Raw genomic sequence first — 21974 nt, 5'->3', positions numbered from 1 at the left:
TTGCCCTGCTTCATTCTGTATTCCTAGGCCAAATTCGCCTGTTACCCTAGGTGTTTCTTGACTTACTACTTTTGCATTCCAGTCCCCTATAATGAAAAGGACATCTTTTTTGGGTGTTAGTTCTCAAAGGTATTATAGGTCTTCATAGAACTGTTCCACTTCAGCTTCTTAAGCATTACTCACTGGGGCATAGACTTGGATTACTGTGATATTTAATGGTTTGCCTTGAAAACGAACAGAGATCATTCTGTCATTTTTGAGATTGCATCCAAGTACTGCATTTTGGACTCCCTTGTTGACCATGATGGCTATTCCATTTCTTCTAAGGGATTCCTGCCCACAATACTAGCTATAATGATCATCTGAGTTAAATTCACCCATTCTAGTCTATTTTAGTTTGCCGATTCCTAGAATGTTGATGTTCACTCTTGCCATCTCCTGTTTGACTACTTCCAATTTGCCTTGATTCATGGATGTAACATTCCAGGTTCCTATGCAATATTGCTCTTTACAGCATTGGACCTTGCTTCTATCACCAGTCACATCCACAGCTGGGTATTGTTTTTGCTTTGGCTCCATCCCTTCATTCTTTCTGGAATTATTTCTCCACTGATCTCCAGAAGCATATTGGGCATCTACTGACCTGGGGAGTTCCTCTTTCAGTATCCTATCATTTTACCTTTTCATACTGTTCATGAGGTTCTCAGGGCAAGAATACTGAATGGTTTTTGTTCCCTTCTCCAGTGGACCACATTCTGTCAGATCTCTCCACCATGACCCGCCCATTTTGGGTAGCTCCATATGGCATGGCTTTGTTTCATTGAGTTAGACAAGGCTGTGGTCTGTGATTAGATTGAGTAGTTTTCTGTGATTATGGTTTGTGTGCCTGCCCTCTGATACCTCTCACAACACCTACCATCTTACTTGGATTTCTCTTACCTTGGACGTGGGGTATCTCTTCATGGCTGCTCCAGCAAAGCACGGCCACTGCTCCTTTTCTTGGATGAGGGGTATCTCCTCAAAGCCTTCCTTAGAATACAGTAAACTCTACTTTGAGTGTCAGCATTGTACAGATGCAGAGAGGGAGACCAAATTCTTGGCACTGTTAGGGAAAACCTTGCTAAGTAGAAACAACAATTCTTCTGCAGATTTACTTGAAAGAAAGAAAATAATCAGATTATCATGAATGGGCAAATAAAGACAAAACAAGAAGAAAATACTTATATCCACTATAAAGAATAAATGCTTTACCAGTATGTGTGAGGAAGAATTAAAAATCAACTTGTATACAATATTACCTCTGTCATAAGGTTAATGTTTAATAATTTCTCTATTGGTTTTTCTCTCTTACTATTGGAACCAAAAATTGCATTCAATCCTGTATTTAAAAAATCTAGATCTTTAAATAAAATAACTATATTGATCCAGACAGATATCTTGACAGTCCTTTGAACTGACAACTGTTTCCAAGATGTTACTGCCCAGTCTTGTCAACTAGGTGAACAGCACCTGACCAAACTTATAGCTTCTCAAAGCTATTTCTATCAGTATACACTTAATTTGGTTTTCAGTTCAGTTCAGTTCAGTCACTCAGTTATGTCCGACTCTTTGTGACCCCATGAATCGCAGCACGCCAGGCCTCCCTGTTCATCACCATCTCCCAGAGTTCACTCAGACTTACATCCATCGAGTCCGTGATGCCATCCAGCCATCTCATCCTCAGTCGTCCCCTTCTCCTCCTGCCCCCAATCCCTTGTTCTGTGACATAATCATTATGCTTACTATTTATGCAAACACATAAAATAATCTATTTTTTGTCCATTATTTGTGTGGTATTTCAAAGTAAGAATGTACTGTATTTAATTTCACCATATAAAAATGAATGGGCACATAGGCTCTTAAATGCTTGTTACTTTAAAAATATAATAAATATCTTCTTACACACATGTTTTTGTAAAGGGAACTGATTCATCAAATTATGTGTATATTTTAATTGACTTCCTCAAGGACTTAATGTTCCAGAGCTGGTTTACCCAAATTTTATTTTTCCCCAACACAGGATATTATTGATCATTTCAAACATTTTTCAAAGGTAATGTGTAAAAAGTAGGATTGAATTTTTTTGTGATTTCTTGATAATACTAAAGGTTGACAGTCTGCTCATTCCCCATGCTAATTACTTGAGTTTCTCCTTTTTTGAACTACTTAAATGTATTTGTTTCCCACTTCACATTAGTTCAGCAAATGTTTTCCTATTATTTAGAGAATCTTTATATTTTGTACACTAACCCCTTCATCTGTTGTATACACACACTAATATTTTTTCTGACTTAGTCTTTCTTTTCTTTGTTTTGGATATTATGCTTATGATTTGCCGATCATTCCTTTATGTTTGAGGTATAACCCTGACTGAGTAAGGGAAATATCACAAAGCCTTCATGGAGGTGATAATAGCACAAATGAATTTATATATATAAACAGGGTTTATTCACACCAAGTGATGTTGGAGACAGGTATACTGGAGAGAAGTCAGTATATGAGTAAAGCAATAGTGATGAGCAGTTACATGGAGTGCTCATAGAAAATATAACCAATTAGTGTGCTGGAGCTTAAAATGGTGAGATAGACAGTGGCAACACATGGGATTGAAAAAGGTAGATAGATACTAGAAAAGAATGAAGCTGTGTGCTACAATAAGAAACATGGAAATACGTGTTATGGCAATGAGAAGAAACATATGGGGAGGTGAAACGGTCATTGAGTTAGGTTCAGTCTCTCAGCCATGTCTGACTGTTTGCGACCCCATGAACCACAGCACGCCAGGCCTCCCTGTCCATCACCAACTCCCAGAGTCCATCCAAACCCATGTCCATTGAGTCAGTGATACCATCCAACCATCGCATCCTCTGTCATCCCCTTCTCCTCCTGTCCTCAACCTTTCCCAGCATCAGGGTCTTTTCAAATGAGTCAGCTCTTCGCATCAGGTGGCCAAAGTACTGGAGTTTCAGCTTCAACATCAGTCCTACCAATGAACACCCAGGACTGATCTCCTTTAGGATGGACTGGTTGGATCTCCTTGCAGTCCAAGGGACTCTCAAGAGTCTTCTCCAACACCACAGTTCAAATTTGCATTTTATTAGAAGATTCTACCAACTATAGGAAAGATGGATTTGAGATAAGGTGGTGACCAAATGAGACATAGTACTATAACAGATAATACCTCAAACTAAGGTGCTGGTAATTGAGGAGAAAAATGGATTCCTCTGTTCATAACATTGAAAGGTGCTAAATTAAAAAAAAATCAAACAAATAGCTTTCTTTTTCAGTCTAGTCTACCTAAAATTTTACTTCCTAAAGGTCCTTAGTATCTGTTGATTTTTATAGTTATATACCTCAGGCTTATACAAGAAAAATGTTGACATGTTCAACAATGTGCCACATAAATTTCAAATCACTATCAGAGGGCTTTCTATTGAGTGTGTAGAAATCTCATGCTACCTCTATGTGTAATATTTTGCAAAATTTCATACATAATACTTAAATGTAATTTATGAATAAAAGTAAAAATTCATGATTAATTTTTCTAACCTAGTCATTAATACAAAGAAAACTAGTGTTTTCTGAATTCCTACTACTTTCTATGTTACTTTTACTATAAAGACACAATTATATGATAGGTGTTTTAACAATCTGATGTATAGAAAATGAAGTCTCAGGAAAGTGAGTAAATTTCTCATGGAAGACAGTAGATTCTGTACTTTAATCCAGATCTTTTATTTTAAATTACATTCTTTGGCCTAATTAATGATACCTATTACCTAGAATTTAAAAATTAAGCATAACCACTCTAAAATAATAATGGCATAGTAATAATAATAATGGCATAATAATTGCAATAGAAGTGAAAAATTTTTGAATTGCTTAAAATTTTTATTTTTCGTTTCATAAATCCTAATAGGAGAAATTTGCTTTCAAAGATAAATTTCTACATTTTCTAGCATTTTGGTCTTTTGAGCATGTAAATAATATTAGCATAATAATGGCTCAAAATTTTCTAATATGTTAGGTTAAACCCTCCCAATCTCATCATTTATCTCCAAGTCATAAACAAACAAAAATTTAAAATTTTTAAAAATCGAGTCATAGCATCACTTATATCAAAGTATTTGACTTGGAAATTAATTATATATGAACATAAAGGGCATATGTGGTAAATTTTCTACTTTATTTTTCATTGAGTTTTATATAATTATTCATGTCCTCCGAAACATATAATAAAACAAATACAAGTAGAATATTAAGTGGTCATTTTTACTAACACATTTTAATGGGTTAATTCTTTTAGAGGAAAATATCAAGTATAGGATTAATATCTTAGATTTCAAAATGTTATCAATACATTATTTAAATTAATTTCATGACTTATAGCAGTAGCAAACTTTGTATAAGTGCATAATATCATTACTGACATTTTCCCCTGCTGACTCTTCTCTGCTGTGTTTGGCAGTCTGTGTCAGACCCGAGTTTGATTGGTAGAGCAGCAGTTCACTCCTTGTCATGAGGTTTCTCTACTTTAATCAGTCTTCAAATTAAATAGATTTTATTGCACCTGGAAATAAATAACAGCATGCTGCTTTTTTTTTTTCCTCTTAAAATAGATCAGACCAAAGCTGTGAACCAGAGGCATGCTTTAGAGCTTAACATCTTCCATTTTGATTGGTGAAATCTATCTGGTTTTGCATGAAATATGCATATATATATATATATAACTGAGTTAACATTTTTTAAAATTAATTTTTAGCTCTGTATAAATGATATTCAGAGAAGGTGATATTGGTGGATCATTGCTATAGCTTTTAGGTTTTTTTTTTATTTATGCAAAACATTTTTCTACATTAATGGAATTAGAATTTTACTGCATTTTATATATAAGGAATCAAAAAAATAAAATACACTGTATAGCATTTCAGATTCTATTTTAATGTGCATTTTTTCTTGGTGTATTTTTAATTAATTGCTAATGAAAATCTTCTAAGAAAATGAATTGAATCAATGAGAAATTAAAAGTAAAATTAATTTTTAGACTAACAGACATTCATCTTTTAAATGCTGCCACCAGTCCCTTTAATTTGTTGCTCTTCTTCTGACCTACTTATTTTACATGCTTTAGATGCTTACATCATATGGTATTTGGTAAGTATTTAATCATGTAAATAATGATATAAAGTACAGCAAGGCAAAGTAATCACTTATTTTAACTGGTCAATGAACAATGACTATCACCTAGACCCTTTCCTTCCTGTGTTCACTTGCGTCATGACACAGAATGTATTGCAGGAGAGCATCAGTTGGTGTCATTTTCTTACTCTAGTGCCAAACTGAGTGGTTGATTTGTCTGCTGAAAACAACTTGAACATCCATCTTAGCATTTCAGTTGAAAAGGGGTCAGAATATTTACTGAAACCTAGTCTTTGCAGTCAGCAAATGGAATTGCTAATGGCCTTAGCAAAGCAATTTTAATGACTTGGAAGACATGTTACCAGATTGCTTCCAGTCAAGGGGAGAAAGCATTGGATAATAACATACAGATGGGGCCTCAATAGTTGCAAAGACATTTAAGTTTTATGTTTAGCTAGAAGGAGACAGGGGCTTTCCAGGTGGCACTGGTGGCGAAGAACCCACCTGCCAGTGCAGGAGACATAAGAGATATGGGTTCAATCCTTGTGTTGAGAAAATCCCCTGGAAGAGAGATTGTCAACCCACTCCGGTATTCTTGCCTGGAGAATCCTATGGCCAGAGGAGCCTGGTGGGCTATGGTTCATAGAGTCTCAAAGAGTCAGACACAACTGAAGCAAATTAGCCTGCGTGCAGAAAGAGACAGAATCAAGAGAATTACTTTTTAATATTAAATTGAGCACATTCATAAGAAGAAGAAACCAGTGATGACCAAAATGTTATAGATAATGCAGAGAAAAGAATTATTAGCTAGAGCAAAGTCTCTGAACATGCGAATTGGAGTGGGAGGCTGAGCACTGGGAGATGAATTAGCTTTCAGTTACGTGTAGGGCAATGCCTCTTTCCACTTAGAACAAAGGAATTCATAAGTCATTTGTTTTCACATCTCTGTATCTGGAGACAAAAACAGTCGGGTAAGAGGAAAGTCAAGATGATAGGACCTGCCACCGAACAGAGAGAATTTTAAAAGTAAATATTATTTTTATTCTTTAAGAGGAGATTAATTATGTCATAACTGAACTATGAAACCAGAACTCAAAGAGCAAAATCTCCAAATATTTTATGGTTTAAGTTTATGACCTCTTCACACTTCCAATGAACACTTTATATTTTCTTTTGACTGAGTCCAAATGTTATTGAATCAGAATGGGAAAATGAGTTATTTGCTGACACGTGAAGTGGAAAGAAGTTGTGCTTTTATTTTTTCAGAAGTATTTTCCTAAAATATGTGTTATAAAATTTTATTTCTTGATGCTTTCCTTTTTAATTAAAATTTCCTTGAGATGAATGACCATATTTTTTTTAATTTTTTTTTTTCTTCTTTTTGTGACTAGGAAAGCAGCCCAATCTTCCCCAGATCGATTATGGTTTCAGTTGTTAATAGAATCTCAGTATATGTGGTCTACATCTTCAGGTTTTAAAAGCACTTAACACTAATTTGCTTAAGTTTGTTACATATTTTCAGATATTATCTGTAAGTGTTTAAGCATGTTTAGTCCTACTAATTGCTTGAAGAGAGTTAGTAAAAAGCAACATTTTTAGAACCGATTTAGTATGTTTTGTGAAATGTGGGAATATATAGCTCAGACCATTTTTCTTTTTTAAATTTATTTTGGAGGCAATAAGAGACGTCATAAGAAAATTTTTCTAAGAAAAATTTATTTCACCCAGTTGGGTTACTTACTAAAACTGTCTGATAAGAATGATTTCATAAAGGGAATAAATAATATTCACAGTAAACTCTCCATGCAGTCTAATTAGAGTCTATTATTGACACTGTGTACATACTCACTCCTTCTTCTCCGCTTGGATAAATAGATGAGAGGATGACACAAAAGCTATGACTATATAATGATAAAACATCTGGTCACTTCAATATACTTTCAGAAATCAAATGATCTAAACTGTTAAACTTCAACATAAAGCTTGTGGGCTGCTTGGATTTTTTTAATGAAATAAAGTTATCCAAACAAACTTTTTTTTTTTTTTTCATCTTAAAGACATTCAGAACAAAATGAAGGTGGGAATGATTACCAACTTGGATTTTATGATTAAAATTCAAATGCTTTTTGCAGATATAGAGTACAGAGTGTTCTTTACAATATTAAGTAAAAAATGAGAGAATTATAAGAATAATGATCAAATTAAAATGTAAAAGAGGATAGTTTAATAGTAAATACCAATATTAGCACATTCCTCTGTAAAGTGGAAAGGCTCAAATCAAACTATAGATAATATAGTTTAATTAAAGTCAATTTAGAATTAATGGAAAGCAAAGGCTTTCAAAAAATATAACCACCCACCACAAGCAACAATAGCAACAGGATAAGAAACGAAGTCTGGGCTATGGCAGTGTTCATCAGCAGGCTATGAACTGAGACTGTAAAATCAGGTAGACTTCAAATCTAAGCTGAGATCTTTAGTCCTGTAGCTGTATTTCTGAGCCACCTTTGAAAAATGAAGATAATATACTTTATAATCTGAGCTTCTGTGAAAAGGCTAAGTGAAAATATATATTAAAGTTTTTATTATAAAAGAGTATCTGGAACAAAACAGTCATTTTTATACCTGATATCCTTCTTACCCTTCTACTCTTCTCTAAATGTTGTTGTGTTGATGCTTCTTGACTCTATTTGCCAGTAAATAAAAATGTTGTTTAAGGGAGTGTGATCATCCTGACGGATTTTCAGAGAAGACAGAGGCTCCTCACCAAATCTAGGTGTAGGAACTCTGGGAAGTGTGAACCGAGAATATACTGAGTTTCAGTCTAAGGCCCTATTTTCATGTATCACTTACTGATTACAATAAAAAAAAATAGGTTTAATTTGTCCTCATAAATTGAGTCCCAAAGATTTTTGCATGGCTGCATATTGAAGGCTCAGCTCAATGTCAGGCTTTCTAGTTCATACTATCCGGGATTGTAACCTTCAAACCTATTGCACTACACATCATAACTTTCTGTTTCATTTTATTCATGGCAACTGTCACCATTTAAAATTATTTTATTATTTTATTTATTATTTCAGTGTTTGTCTTCCCCATCTAGAGGGAGAGGCAGTGATATTACCAGTCTTCTAATTGATTTTAAAAATCTATTTTGTGGTGACTTAATATGGTTGAATAAATTAACTAACTATTCATAATGAGTTTTCAGAAGCAGATAACCAATGCTAATACTTCTTGTGCACTTCTTACAAGCCAAGGGTTACTTTAAGCATTGTATATGTTTTAACTTATTTGTTCCTCACAATTACACTCATCAGGTAGGTACTATTATTATCCACATTTTATCAAAGATCAAACAAATGTAAAGAAAGAATAATTAATGTGCCAAATGCCCCACAACTGGTAAGTGTGGACAGAAATTGGAGCCCAGCTGGCTCTAGGGTACATAGGTTTAAGTGCTGTACTGTGATAATTTTGCTTCTCCTGACACAGGGATGTTTTCTGTGTTGCTATGGATATCTGCCTATATGACGGTGCTGATCTAAGATTGCTGTGTACTCTAACACATAAGTAATAACATCCTATTTCCAGAAATTTTCACTATTAAAAACATGGGAAAAATGTCTTTCTGTAGTAAAGCTTGCTAAGAAATAGCATTTGATAGAGTAAGTTGTATGTTACTGTATAAAACTTCTTTAAACTTAATAGATTCTATAATCTCTGAGATCAATTCCTAGTATTACAACACCAAGATGGAATAAGATATCATTCAATGAAACTTTTAGAATCTCACTGGAAAAAGATTTATTTTGAGAACAAATATAGATTTTAATTCCAGCTCTGACATTTATAAGACTTATTAGATTTATATGAGTCACTTAATCTTTTTGAGCATCTGAGACTCATTTTCCTGATCTTTAAAATGGTTATAATGATGTTTGACTTATGAAGATCAAATGAGAAACATACAAAAGGCTCAGCAAAATGCCAAAAGCATAATGGAAGTTAAATGAAGGTTAGATGCCACGGCTTCCCTTAGATTCTGTACATTAGGAAAAAGTAAATTAGGCTAAAACCCTTTACTATTCACAGCTTATCATATATGCATTTTTAGTTTATTCATTCAATCAATTATCAAACTGTACCAGGAATCAGACACAATAATATGTCCCAGGAAATTGTGTGGGCAGTATGGAACAAAAGAGGGTCTCTGTCTTCTATGAGAACAAATGCCCTGTCTTATCCTCCCTTCCATTCTAGAAGGGAAGGAAAATATTTAACAACTAATCATGAAAATAAATATATCATTATGGATTGTGATAATTTTTTTTAAAAAATTGGTAGCTAAATTAGCAAAGAATGAGCTAAAGAAATAGAATATTATACTTACGGTATAGCATGAGCTTAGTGATTCAGTTAATCAAAAATATTAATGTGTCAGAGTGATTGTATTTGAGTTGAAGACCTAGTATTGAGGCCAGATTGCACAGATCTGGCCCTATTGTCCAGGTTAAGGATTTAAACCCTATTTAGAAGGAAATACAGCCTTGATGTACCCATTTTCCTATTTGGAACTAGTCTGTTGTTCCATGTCCAGTTCTAACTGCTGCTTCTTGACCTGCATCTAGGTTTCTCAAGAGGCAGGTGAGGTGGTCTGGTATTCCCATCTCTTTCAGAATTTTCCACAGTTTATTGTGATCCACACAGTCAAAGGCTTTGGCATAGTCAATAAAGCAGAAATAGATGTTTTTTTGGTACTTTCTTGCTTTCTCGATGATCCAGTGGATGTTGGCAATTTGATGTTTGGTTCCTCTGCCTTTTCTAAAACCAGCTTGAACATCTGGAAGTTCATGGTTCATGTATCACTGAAGCCTGGCTTGGAAAATTTTGAGCATTACTTTACTAGCGTGTGAGATGAGTGCAATTGTGAGGTAGTTTGAAGATCCTTTGGTATCACCTTTCTTTGGAATTGGAATAAAAACTGCCCTTTTCCAGTCCTGTCCCCATGGCTGAGTTTTCCAAATTTGCTGGCATGTTGAGTGCAGCACTTTCACAGCATCATCTTTCAACTGGAATTCTATCACCTCCACTAGCTTTGATCATAGTGATGTTTTCTAAGGCCGACTTAACTTCACATTCCAGAATGTCTGGCTCTAGGTGAGTGATCACACCATTGTGATTATCTTGGTCATGAAGATCTTTTTAGTACAGTTCTTTTGTGTATTCTTGCCACCTCTTCTTAATATCTTCTGCTTCTGTTAGGTCCATACCATTTCTGTCCTTTATCGAGCCCATCTTTGCATGAAATGTTCCCTTGGTATCTCTAATTTTCTTGAAGAGATCTCTAGTCTTCCCCATTCTGTTGTTTTCCTCTATATCTTTGCACTGATAGCAGAGGCTTTCTTATCTCTTCTTGTTATTCTTTGGAACTGCCCTGGGTGTTCTTTGGAAGGAATGATGCTAAAGCTGAAACTCCATTACTTTGGCCACCTCATGCGAAGAGTTGACTCATTGGAAAAGACTCTGATGCTGGAAGGGATTGGGGGCAGGAGGAGAAGGAGACAACAGAGCATGAGATGGCTGGGTGGCATCACCGACTCGATGGACGTGAGTCTGAGTGAACTCCGGGAGTTGGTGATGGACAGGAAGGTGTGCTGCGATTCATGGGGTCGCAAAGAGTTGGACACGACTGAGCGACTGAACTGAACTAGAAGGAAATAGGTAGCCAATGAAGACTTGCCAGCAGAGTAGTACAAAACATAACTTATTTTTTTAGATAATCACTTTGCCTGCTTTTTGGGGAACAGATTGGAAGAGGGCAAAACTAGAAGACAGAAGCTTGGTTGGAGGATATTATAGAGATTTCTGTGATGTGGGCCAAGTTGACAGGAGTCACAAGGGAGCAATGACCTGTTATTATTATTATTTAAATTTACTTATTTATTGTTGGCCACATGGCATGTGAGATCTCAGTTAGGATTGAACCCATGCCCTCTGCATTGGAAGCACCTAGTCTTAACCAATGAAACACTGGGGAAGTCCCATGATGATCTATAGAAATACACTTTGGAGGTAGTTTCTGGGGCATGGTAACAGATGAGCTGTGTTGGTGAGAGAAAAGGAAATGCTAAGAATGCCTCTTCCTAAGATTTTACATAAATAACTGGGTTGATTGGGAAGCCATTTACTGATAAAGAAGAGGAAGAACATATAAAGTAAAAAATGAACATGTTAATTTTGTGATGTTTGAGACAAATTCTGATGGGTCACAACTAGTATTTGTTTTGTAAGCCTAAAAGTTAGAAGGAATGGTCCAAGCTGGATATACAATTTTGGAAAATATGAATTTATCTAGAGGAGTTTGGCAAAGCCAGGAAAGTGAAGAGATTCTCAAGGGCATAGACTGAGGAGACTTCCCTATGGTCCAGTGGTTAAGACTCTGTGCATCAGATGCAAGTGTCACGGGTTCAATTCCTGGTGGGGGAACTAAGGTCCCACTTGCCATGTGATGCAGCCAAGAAAAGTATTTTGAAAAAAGAAAAACAGACTGAAAAGTGAAATAGGCACACCTTTGAGCCTTTTGTTTGGTTTCTTCTGGAAACTGACTTTGAGGTAAGGATTCTAGTGCAAGTGATGTATTTGAAAAGTGTTAGGAACACTGACAAATGAGTAAGGAAAAGACCTAAGGAGGATGAATCAGGGAACACAAGACGCCTTATTCAAGTCAGCTACTACACTTGAGCTTAATCCCATTGTGCAACTCTTGGAAATGAAGTCAGTCACACACTTCAGAATTAACCTATGGAAGGGCACAGGACCTGAAATATTTATTCACCAAAACCCTTTTGCCATTGGAGATGGCTTCTTCCAGAAAGTGTTAATTATCTGGCACTCTCAGGCTGATCCAGGTGAGTGAATGGGTCTTCTCAGTTTCTGAGAAAGTGGGATTAGCAACAAAATATTATTTATGAGTTGTCAGATAAAATACATGCAATATTTGGAATGTGTTTATACTAAAAATGATTTATTATTTATCTATTTAAGTTTAACTACTTGTACTTTTTTATTTGTTTTGTCTTGCAACCCTTGGTTGAATAAGTTGAAGGGTGAATGGTAAACAAAAAATTAGTGACCCAGGAGGTGGTGATATTGACTATGTGTGGAAACAGAGAGCTGGAAAGGAAAAAGACTCAGATTGTGCTTTGGATGGTCATCCTATGGCATATATGAAGGCTGAGAGGAGGGGGCAGTTAAGAATGAGAAGTAGAAAGAGAGACAGCAGGGAGCAGAGTAGATTAAGATAGTACTCCCCTACTGTGTCTTTGTTTCCTGTGATTCTTCTTTACTACTCACACAGAATATGTCCCTCCTGACACTTCTGGTCACCAAATGTGTGGTTATTCTGTGTTGTTTTCTCCACACAACAAGCAGTTTTATGCAGTGCCACATGGGTGTCCTGCAAACAATTTAACTCAACTGTTACACTATCTACCTAGAGATAGTGTCAAATTGCACAGGTTAAGGGCTCAATCCCATGATAATGCCCCTCAATGCAGACACACACACACACACACACTTTAGACCCAGGTTGTAACCTGTGCTTCTGACCAAACAGCCATAGATCAGAGGTGTAAACAATCCTCTCCTTGGATTCTATTAGTTCACTACAGCAGCTCAAAGAACTCAGGGAAACACTTACCTTTACTAGTTTACTAAAGGATGTGATAAAGGATACAGATGAAGAGTTGGATGTAGACATACAGACAGTGAGGTCTGGGAGGGGCCAGCATAGGAGCTTCTGTTCTCATGGAGATGGGGTGCATCACCTTCCCCTTGTGGACACATTCATCAGCCTGGAAACCCTCTGAACACTGTTCTGTTAGGATTTTATGGAGCCTTCCCATGTTGTTGTTGTTTAGTTGCTAAGTCATGTCCAACTCTTTTGTGACCCCATGGACTGTAGCCCACCAGGCTCCTCTCTTCATGGGGTTTCCCAGGCAAGAATACTGGAGTGGATTACCATTTTCTTTTCCAGGGATCTTCCTGACCAAGGAATCGAATCCAGGTCTCCAGTACTGGCAGGTGGATACTTTACCACTGAGTGACCAGTGAAGCCCTTTCCCCATATAGATAGCATGATCAATGATCAACTCTGTTTGTAAAGCAAGCCCCTCCATTCTCTGGAGGAGGAGTGGTGGTGCTGAAAATACCAAGCTTCTAATTATGGCTCGATATTCCTAGAGACCAGCCCCATCCAAGAGCCACTCTGAATCACCTCCTTAGAATAAGATGCTCCTCGTGTTTTTATTGTTTAGGAATTTATAAAGGTTTTAGGAGTTCTGTGCCAGGAACTATATCTCAGAGTTATGTAAAATTGGAAGGCATTTGATCCAATGAATGAAGATGGATTGACTTCTGATTGGAAATGAGACACCTGCATCATACCATGAAGCATGAGAGAGGGAAGAACATTCTTAAAGAAATGGGGGAACATATCAAGGATTTTGATAAATAAGGAATCAGATTTTCAAAAAACATATTGGAAAAGTTTTGGAGACAGGGCAGGAGGAATGTCTGCACTAGAGGAGGATGTGGGGCAGTGGGTTATGTCTGATTATCAGAAGGGCTTATAGTGTGGGAGGCAAGGAGTGTAAATAAGAATGGAGAAGGGATGGATTCAGACTGCAAGGAGACTGAAGAATTGAGCCTAGTCTATTAAACATATTTATTAGTAGACTAAAGACAAAAGTCATTTAAGATAATTGAAACTAGCAGCTCTTCTTAAAAAACATTTTCAATCGCGTATAGCCACATATGTTCATATATATATATATATATATATGGATGGAATATTTAGGTATAATTGAAATACTTTAGGTTTTTCAGTGGTCAATTTCTTTTTCAAGTTTAATATTATTTAAAAGATTGGTAAATGGAATCCTTTCAAATACCTCAAAAACAAATTAAAGTCTGTATAAAAGATTTTAGGCTACTGAATATTTTACCAATTTTATTTCTGTGTAGTCTTCTAATACACATATAATCATAGTCAAATTAACTATTGGTTTTGAAATACACAACAATAGTTAACAGAAGGTAAGTTAATGGATAAAGTTGTATAATGACCTGTTGAGTAAACCTCCTTGGACATAAAAGATAACAGACGTTACTTATTACCTTGAAACAACAGAGGTATAACCATAGTTCTGTGCTTTGGGGTATGATTAATGAGCTCTGTCTTCAGTTATATTAAGAACTGAGTGAAAGTTTAACTACCAAAGAGCATATATATCACTCCAAAAAGAAGCTGCACTGTGTACAATTCCCCTGGAGATAGAGAATCTTAAGAAAAATAAGCACTGAAAATTCAATAGTTGGATGTCTTCTAGGGAAGGTAGTCAACTAAAGGTGTAATGAATCACTGCAAATTGAAAACTAGAAAAAAATTATAGATTTTGGGGTTTCAGGCAAAAAAAATAATACTCTATTAACCAAATAATGCACCCTGACCTGATCTGAATGCACAAATGAAAAAACAAAAAGACAGTTCAATAAAAATCCACCAGGAATTATTCAGAATTTATGTTTAACAAATCTATTTATAAGCTAATTAAAAATAATAACAATTTAAGTACTAGAAACTAGAGGAAAGGAATATATCAAGATATATTCTTCATTATATACATGCATTTTTTATTTAGAAATATCCTTGTATATTAAAATATATAATATTTTAATGACAGATATTAGCCAAAATAGAATACCAAGAACAAAAAATAAAAATTTAATCTAGACAAATATAAATAAAGTTCACTTACCCTCATATTTAGTCAGAATATTTTTTCTCCAGTAAATAGAGTAGTTCTGTTTTGAATGATTGATTTTTACTGATTCTACCAGATATAACAGCAATAAAAGCAATTCAACTTTAATTTTAGTGAAGCAGCTCTCTGAAACCATTCTAATTCAGAAAATATATAGTTATATCAGTTTTTTAAAATCTCTATTGTCTATATACACCATAAAGTTGTCAGGAGTCTGAAAGTGTTATTGATACAGCCTCTCAAGATGCTTTCATAAGAAGGTGGCACACAAATTTGTCTTTCAATACACTTTACCTTTCACATGCTCTTAATCCTTTAAAGCAAATAGAAACCAGAAATAATAAAGGTAGTCAAAACATACTATGTGTATGATAAATCAATCACATAATTACATGGCATTTAAGCAAAGCTAAGCCATTGATTCACTAAACACATACAACCAAACACTAACCCAATTGTTGATTCAATAGTGAAGCCTTGATGAAATTTCCAGTGATAATGTTCATTTTACTGCACACTTGCTAAGTGGAAATTCACATGCCAGTTCAACCCTACTTAAGACAGGAGTGGGCAATCATAAAGTTAAAATTGAAATACTCTCCATGACTCATTTGCTTTTCTAACTAAGAGCTATTCATTAATGATTATTTCCTTGAAGTAACTACATGATTTTACTATGGTTATTTTTTCATTTTAACTGTTATGGTAATGTCAGTCTGGTAAATCAGAGGGGTGAGAATATCAGCACACTTAATTGTGGTAACACATTGCCTATTTATTCACTTGCTTCTATAATTTAATTCATAATACATTTGTTTCCTCTATCATATACTGTTCTTTGGTCCCTAATCAACTTATACACTAAATTATTATATTTTAATATGCTTATTTAAAAAAACAGATTTGATTGATGATTGGATTGTATGAAGGATAAACATTTAAATGAGCTTGTTTCATGTAATCTACTATTAACTGGATTTAAAACTTATTATAAATTCAGAGACTGGGATTGACACATATACACTGTTGATACTATGTGTAAAATAGATATGGCTTTCCTGGTGGCTCAGTGATTAAAAACAATCCACCTGCCAATGCAGGAGACACAGGTTGATTTCTAGGTCTAGAAGATTCCCTGGAGAAGGAAATGGCAACCCACTCCAGTATTCTTGCCTGGGATATCCCATGGACAGAGGAACCTAGCAGGCTATAGTCCATGGGGTCACAAAACAGTTGAATACAACTTAGCCACTAAACAATAGCAACATAAAATAAGATCATACTGTTTAGGTTAAGGAACTCTACTTAATGATCTGTGGTGATCTGAATGGAAAGGAAGTCCGAAAGTTATAGGATATATGCAGATGTATGGCTGGTTCATTTTTTGCTATGCAGTAGAAACTAACACAACATTATAAAGCAACCATACTCCAATAAAAGTTAATTTAAAAATAAATAAATAATTAATTATTAAATTAAATTATTAAAAATAATTTAAAAATAAAATTGATTATAAGATATGAATGTATAGGGAAGGTAGGTTGTTATTATGAAAACTGTAAGGAAATTAAATAAATGAGAAAACCTTTGCTTTAACATTCTCAAAGAGGTATTTGGCTCAGTTGTGAAAACCTGAGGTTAGGCACCTTTTCTGGTTTAGAGGACTTCATTCTTGGTGGAGAGCTTTCAGTCCTTCTGTGGTGGGTACCCTGATATACACTCAGCCCTGATGACACGTGACCATGAGCACACACACACACACACACAAATAGCTCCTGTAATTTATGTTTACCATAAGTGTTATTCTTTGCTCAGCTTCTTTCCCACAATGGAGTCCATTCCTGTGCATAACCTGGGAACTGTTCTCATTCTAAATCTCCTCAGGTAAGGTTTTTATCATCTTTATTCTTACTTACAATATAATCCACAACGTGGTTAGCTTCAAGCTTTTAGATGCTCACTCAACAAATATTTTACATCATGAGCTTTAGACTCTTAGTGCCACGAACGCATCTAAAGCTTTCAGGAGCATGGAAAAGGTTCTCAACATACTACAATCCAGTTTTGTGCATACACTTCTACAGGATGAAAGATGCCACAGAGCTCAACATTGCTAAGAGAAATTCTTAGGGCTAGAGCCAGGCACAAAGTATACAGTGTGCTAAACAAAGAACCGCCTACACAATGAAGTGGTCATGCAGGTAGGGATTTTTCTTTACTGACAGTCCTTCTGTTTGGTTGAGGGGAGAGCTTTTGTTCTGAGGCTCTGATTATGGCTTCCCGGAACTTCATTCTAAGAAAAACCACCTGGGCTAACTCAATTGTTCTCATACTGGTGGCCAGTTGTAGCCCAAAGCCAGGGTTTACTTGTTTCACAGTGCTTGCCAGTGTGATGCTGTAAATGTCAAATTGTTTCTGGCATTCAAAGAATTTGCAGATTTCTCGTAACCATCAAAATTTTTATCTTCCATTGAGAAACCGGTAGCACAGCTACATGAAGGCCAATTTTAAAATTAAAAACATCAGTGGGAACTGAATAGAGCTGATTGTTCAGAAGGAGCCTCTAACACTCCTTGGGCGTTGTGATACACTGAGGCTGTCTGGCCTACCTCTCTCTTTTACATTACGATCACCACTAGCAATCATTGTGACCCCTATTGCTCTTAAGTAAGTCTATCTAGACCATCTTCAAGTTAGAGGGCTGTAGTAAGGGATTTACTTCAAGGTCCCCTTCATCCTCCCAGGCCAAAATAACCTTGTTTGTTTGTTTGCTTTGTCCTTAGGGAGTTGCATATGCCATTGATTATCCTTTTCTTCTCTGGGGCCATTTTTTGTACAAGTATTTTTGCGTTATCTAAGGTCAGGAGTAGCTTCTCCCGGCTGCCGCCCCGACCTTGGATTTGGGGTAACTCCTCTCTGCCACTTGTGCACTGTCACAGCCTGGCACTCTCGGTAGCTGCCCCTGACCTCTGACGTGAGGTAGCTCCTCTTGGCCACCGCTCCTGACATTGGGCGAGGGGTAGCTCCTCTCCACCATGCATCTGCACGGTCCGTCGAAGCCGGTGCACTGGAATGGGTGAATTTAACTCAGATGACCATTATATCTACTACTGTGGGCAGGAATCCCTTAGAAGAAATGGAGTAGCCATCATGGTCAACAAAAGAGTCTGAAATGCAGTACTTGGATGCAGTCTCAAAAAACAGAATGATCTCTCTTCGTTTCCAAGGCAAACCATATAATATCACAGTAATCCAAGTCTATGCCTCAACCAGTATTGCTAAAGAAGCTGAAGTTGAATGGTTCTATGAAGACCTACAAAACCTTTTAGAACTAACACACACAAAAAGATGTCCTTTTTATTATAGGGGACTGGAATGCACAAGTAGGAAGTCTAGAAACACCTGGAGTAACAGGAAAATTTGGCCTTGGAATATGGAATGAAGCAGGACAAAGGCTAATAGAGTTTTGCCAAGAGAACACACTAGTCATACCAAACACCCTCTTCCAACAACACAAGAGAAGACTCTACACATGGATATCACCAGATGGTCAACACCGAAATCAGATTGATTATATTCTTTGCAGCCAAAGATGGAGAAGCTCTATACAGTCAACAAAAACAAGACCAGGAGTTGACTGTGGCTCAGATCATGAACTCCTTATTGCCAAATTCAGGCTTAAATTGAAGAAAGTAGGGAAAACCACTAGACCATTCAGGTATGACCTAAATCAAACCCCATATGATTATACAGTGGAAGTGAGAAATAGATTTAAAGGACTAGATCTGATAGACAGAGTGTCTGATGAACTATGGACTGAGGTTTGTGACATTGTACAGGAGACAGGGATCAAGACCATCCACATGGAAAAGAAATAGAAAAAAGCAAAACGGCGGTCTGGGGAGGCCTTACAAATAGCTGTGAAAAGAAGAGAAGCAAAAGCAAAGGAGAAAAGTAAAGATAAAAGCATCTGAATGCAAAGTTCCAAAGAAGAGCAAGAAGAGATAAGAAAGCCTTCTTCAGCGATCAATGCAAAGAAATAGAGGAAAACAACAGAATGGGAAAGACTAGAGAGCTCTTCAAGAAAATTAGAGATACCAAGGGAACATTTCATGCAAAGATGGGCTCGATAAAGGACAGAAATGGTATGGACCTAACGGAAGCAGAAGATTAAGAAGAGGCGGCAAGAATACAAAGAAGAACTGTACAAAAAAGATCTGCATGACCCAGATAATCACGATGGTGTGATCACTCACCTAGAGCCAGACGTCCTGGAATGTGAGGTACAGTGGGCCTTAGAAAGCATCACTACAAACAAAGCTAGTGGAGGTGATGGAATTGCAGTTGAGCTATTTCAAATCCTGAAAGATGATGGTGTGAAAGCGCTGAACTCAATATGCCGGCAAATTTGGAAAACTCAGCAGTGGCCTAGGACTGGAAAAGTGAATTTTCATTCCAATCCCAAAGAAAGGCAGTTCCAAAGAATGCTCAAGCTACTGCACAATTGAACTCATCTCACACACTAGTAGAGTAATGCTCAAAATTCTCCAAGCCAGACTTCAGCAGTACATGAACGGTGAAATTCCAGATGTTCAAGCTGGTTTTAGAAAAGGCAGAGGAACCAGACATCAAATTGCCAACATCCGCTGGATCATCGAAAAAGCAAGAGAGTACCAGAAAAACATCTATTTCTGCTTTATTGACTATGCCAAAGCCTTTGACTGTGTGGATCACCAAAAACTGTGGAAAAATCTGAAAGAGATGTGAATACCAGGTCACCTGACCTGCCTCTTGAGAAACCTATATGCAGGTCAGGAAGCAACCTAGATAGTATATTCAAAAGCAGAGACATTACTTTGCCAACTAAGGTCTATCTAGTCAAGGCTATGGTTTTTCCTGTGGTCATGTATGGATGTGAGAGTTGGACTGTGAAGAAGGCTTGAGCACCGAAGAATTGATGCTTTTGAACTGTGGTGTTGGAGAAGACTCTTGAGGGTCCCTTGGACTGCAAGGAGATCCAACCAGTCCATTCTGAAGGAGATCAACCCTGGGATTTCTTTGGAAGGAACTGAACGGTTTTATGAAGACCTACAAGATCCTTTAGCACTAACACCCAAAAAAGATGTCCTTTTCATTATAGGGGACTGGAATGCACAAGTAGGGAGTCTAGAAACACCTGGAGTAACAGGAAAATTTGGCCTTGGAATGCAGAATGAAGCAGGGCAAAAACTAATAGAGTTTTTCCAAGAAAATGCACTGGCCATAGCAAACAACCTCTTCCAACAACACAAGAGAAGACTTTACACATGGACATCACCAGATGGTCAACACCGAAATCAGATTGATTACATTCTTTGCAGCCAAAGATGGAGAAGCTCTATACAGTCAACAAAAACAAGACCGGGAACTGACTGTGGCTCAAATCATGAACTCCTTATTGCCAAATTCAGACTGAAATTAAAGAAGGTAGGGAAAACCGCTAGACCATTCAGATATGACCTAAATCAAATCCCATATGATTATACAGTGGAAGTGAGAAATAGATTTAAGGGTCTAGATCTGATAGATAAAGTGCCTGATGAACTATGGAATGAGGTTTGTGACATTGTACAGGAGACAGGGATCAAGAGAATCCCCATGGAAAAGAAATGCAGAAAAGCAAAACGGCAGTCTGGGTAGGGCCTACATATAGCTGTGAAAAGAAGAGAGGCAAAAAGCAAAGGAGAAAAGGAAAGATATAAGCCTCTGAATGCAGAGTTCCAAAGAATAACAAGAAGAGATAAGAGAGCCTTCTTCAGCGATCAATGCAAAGAAATAGAGGAAAACAACAGATTGGGAAAGACTAGAGATCTAGTCAAGAAAATTAGAGATACCAAGAGAACATTTCATGCAAAGATGGGCTCAATAAAGGACAGAAATTGTCTGGACCTAATATAAGCAGAAGATATTAAGAAGAGGTGGCAAGAATACACGGAAGAACTGTACAAAAAAGATCTTCACGACCGGATAATCATGATGTGATCACTAATCTAGAGTCAGACATCTTGGAATGTGAAGTCAAGTGGGCCTTAGAAAGCATCACTATGAACAAAGCTAGTGGAGGTGATGGAATTCCAGTTGAGCTGTTTCAAATCCTGAAAGATGATGCTGTGAAAGTGTTGCACTCAATATGCAGCAAGTTTGGAAAACTCAGCAGTGGCCACAGAACAGGAAAAGGTCAGTTTTCCTTCCAATCCCAAAGAAAGGCAATGCCAAAGAATCCTCAAACTACCACACAGTTGCACTCATCTCACATGCTAGTAAAGTAATGCTCAAAATTCTCCAAGCCAGACTTCAGCAATATGTGAACCGTGAACTCCCTGATGTTCAAGCTGGTTTTAGAAAAGGCAGATGAACCAGAGATCAAATTGCCAACATCCGCTGGATCATGGAAAAATCAAGAGAGTTCCAGAAAAACATCTATTTCTGATTTATTGACTATGCCAAAGCCTTGGACTGTGTGGATCACAATAAACTGTGGAAAATTCTGAAAGAGATGGGAATACCAAACCACCTAACCTGCCTCTTGAGAAATCTGTATGCAAGTCAGGAAGCAACAGTTAGAACTGGCCATGGAACAACAGACTGGTTCCAAATAGGAAAAGGAGTACATCAAGGCTGTATATTGTCACCCTGCTTATTTAACTTATATGCAGAGCACATCATGAGAAACGCTGGATTGGAAGAAGTACAAGCTGGAATCAAGATTCCCGGGAGAAATATCCATAACCTCAGAAATGCAGATGACACCACCCTTATGGCAGAAAGTGAAGAGGAACTAAAAAGCCTCTTGATGAAAGTAAACGAGTAGAGTGAAAAAGTTGGCTTAAAGCTCAACATTCAGAAAATGAAGATCATGGCATCTGGTCCCATCACCTCATGGGAAATAGATGGGGAAACAGTAGAAACAGTGTCAGACTTTACTTTGGG

The sequence above is a fragment of the Budorcas taxicolor genome, chromosome 9 (genome assembly GCF_023091745.1).
Source record: "Budorcas taxicolor isolate Tak-1 chromosome 9, Takin1.1, whole genome shotgun sequence".
NCBI lineage: Eukaryota > Metazoa > Chordata > Mammalia > Artiodactyla > Bovidae > Budorcas > Budorcas taxicolor.
This window is presented reverse-complemented; position numbering follows the sequence as displayed.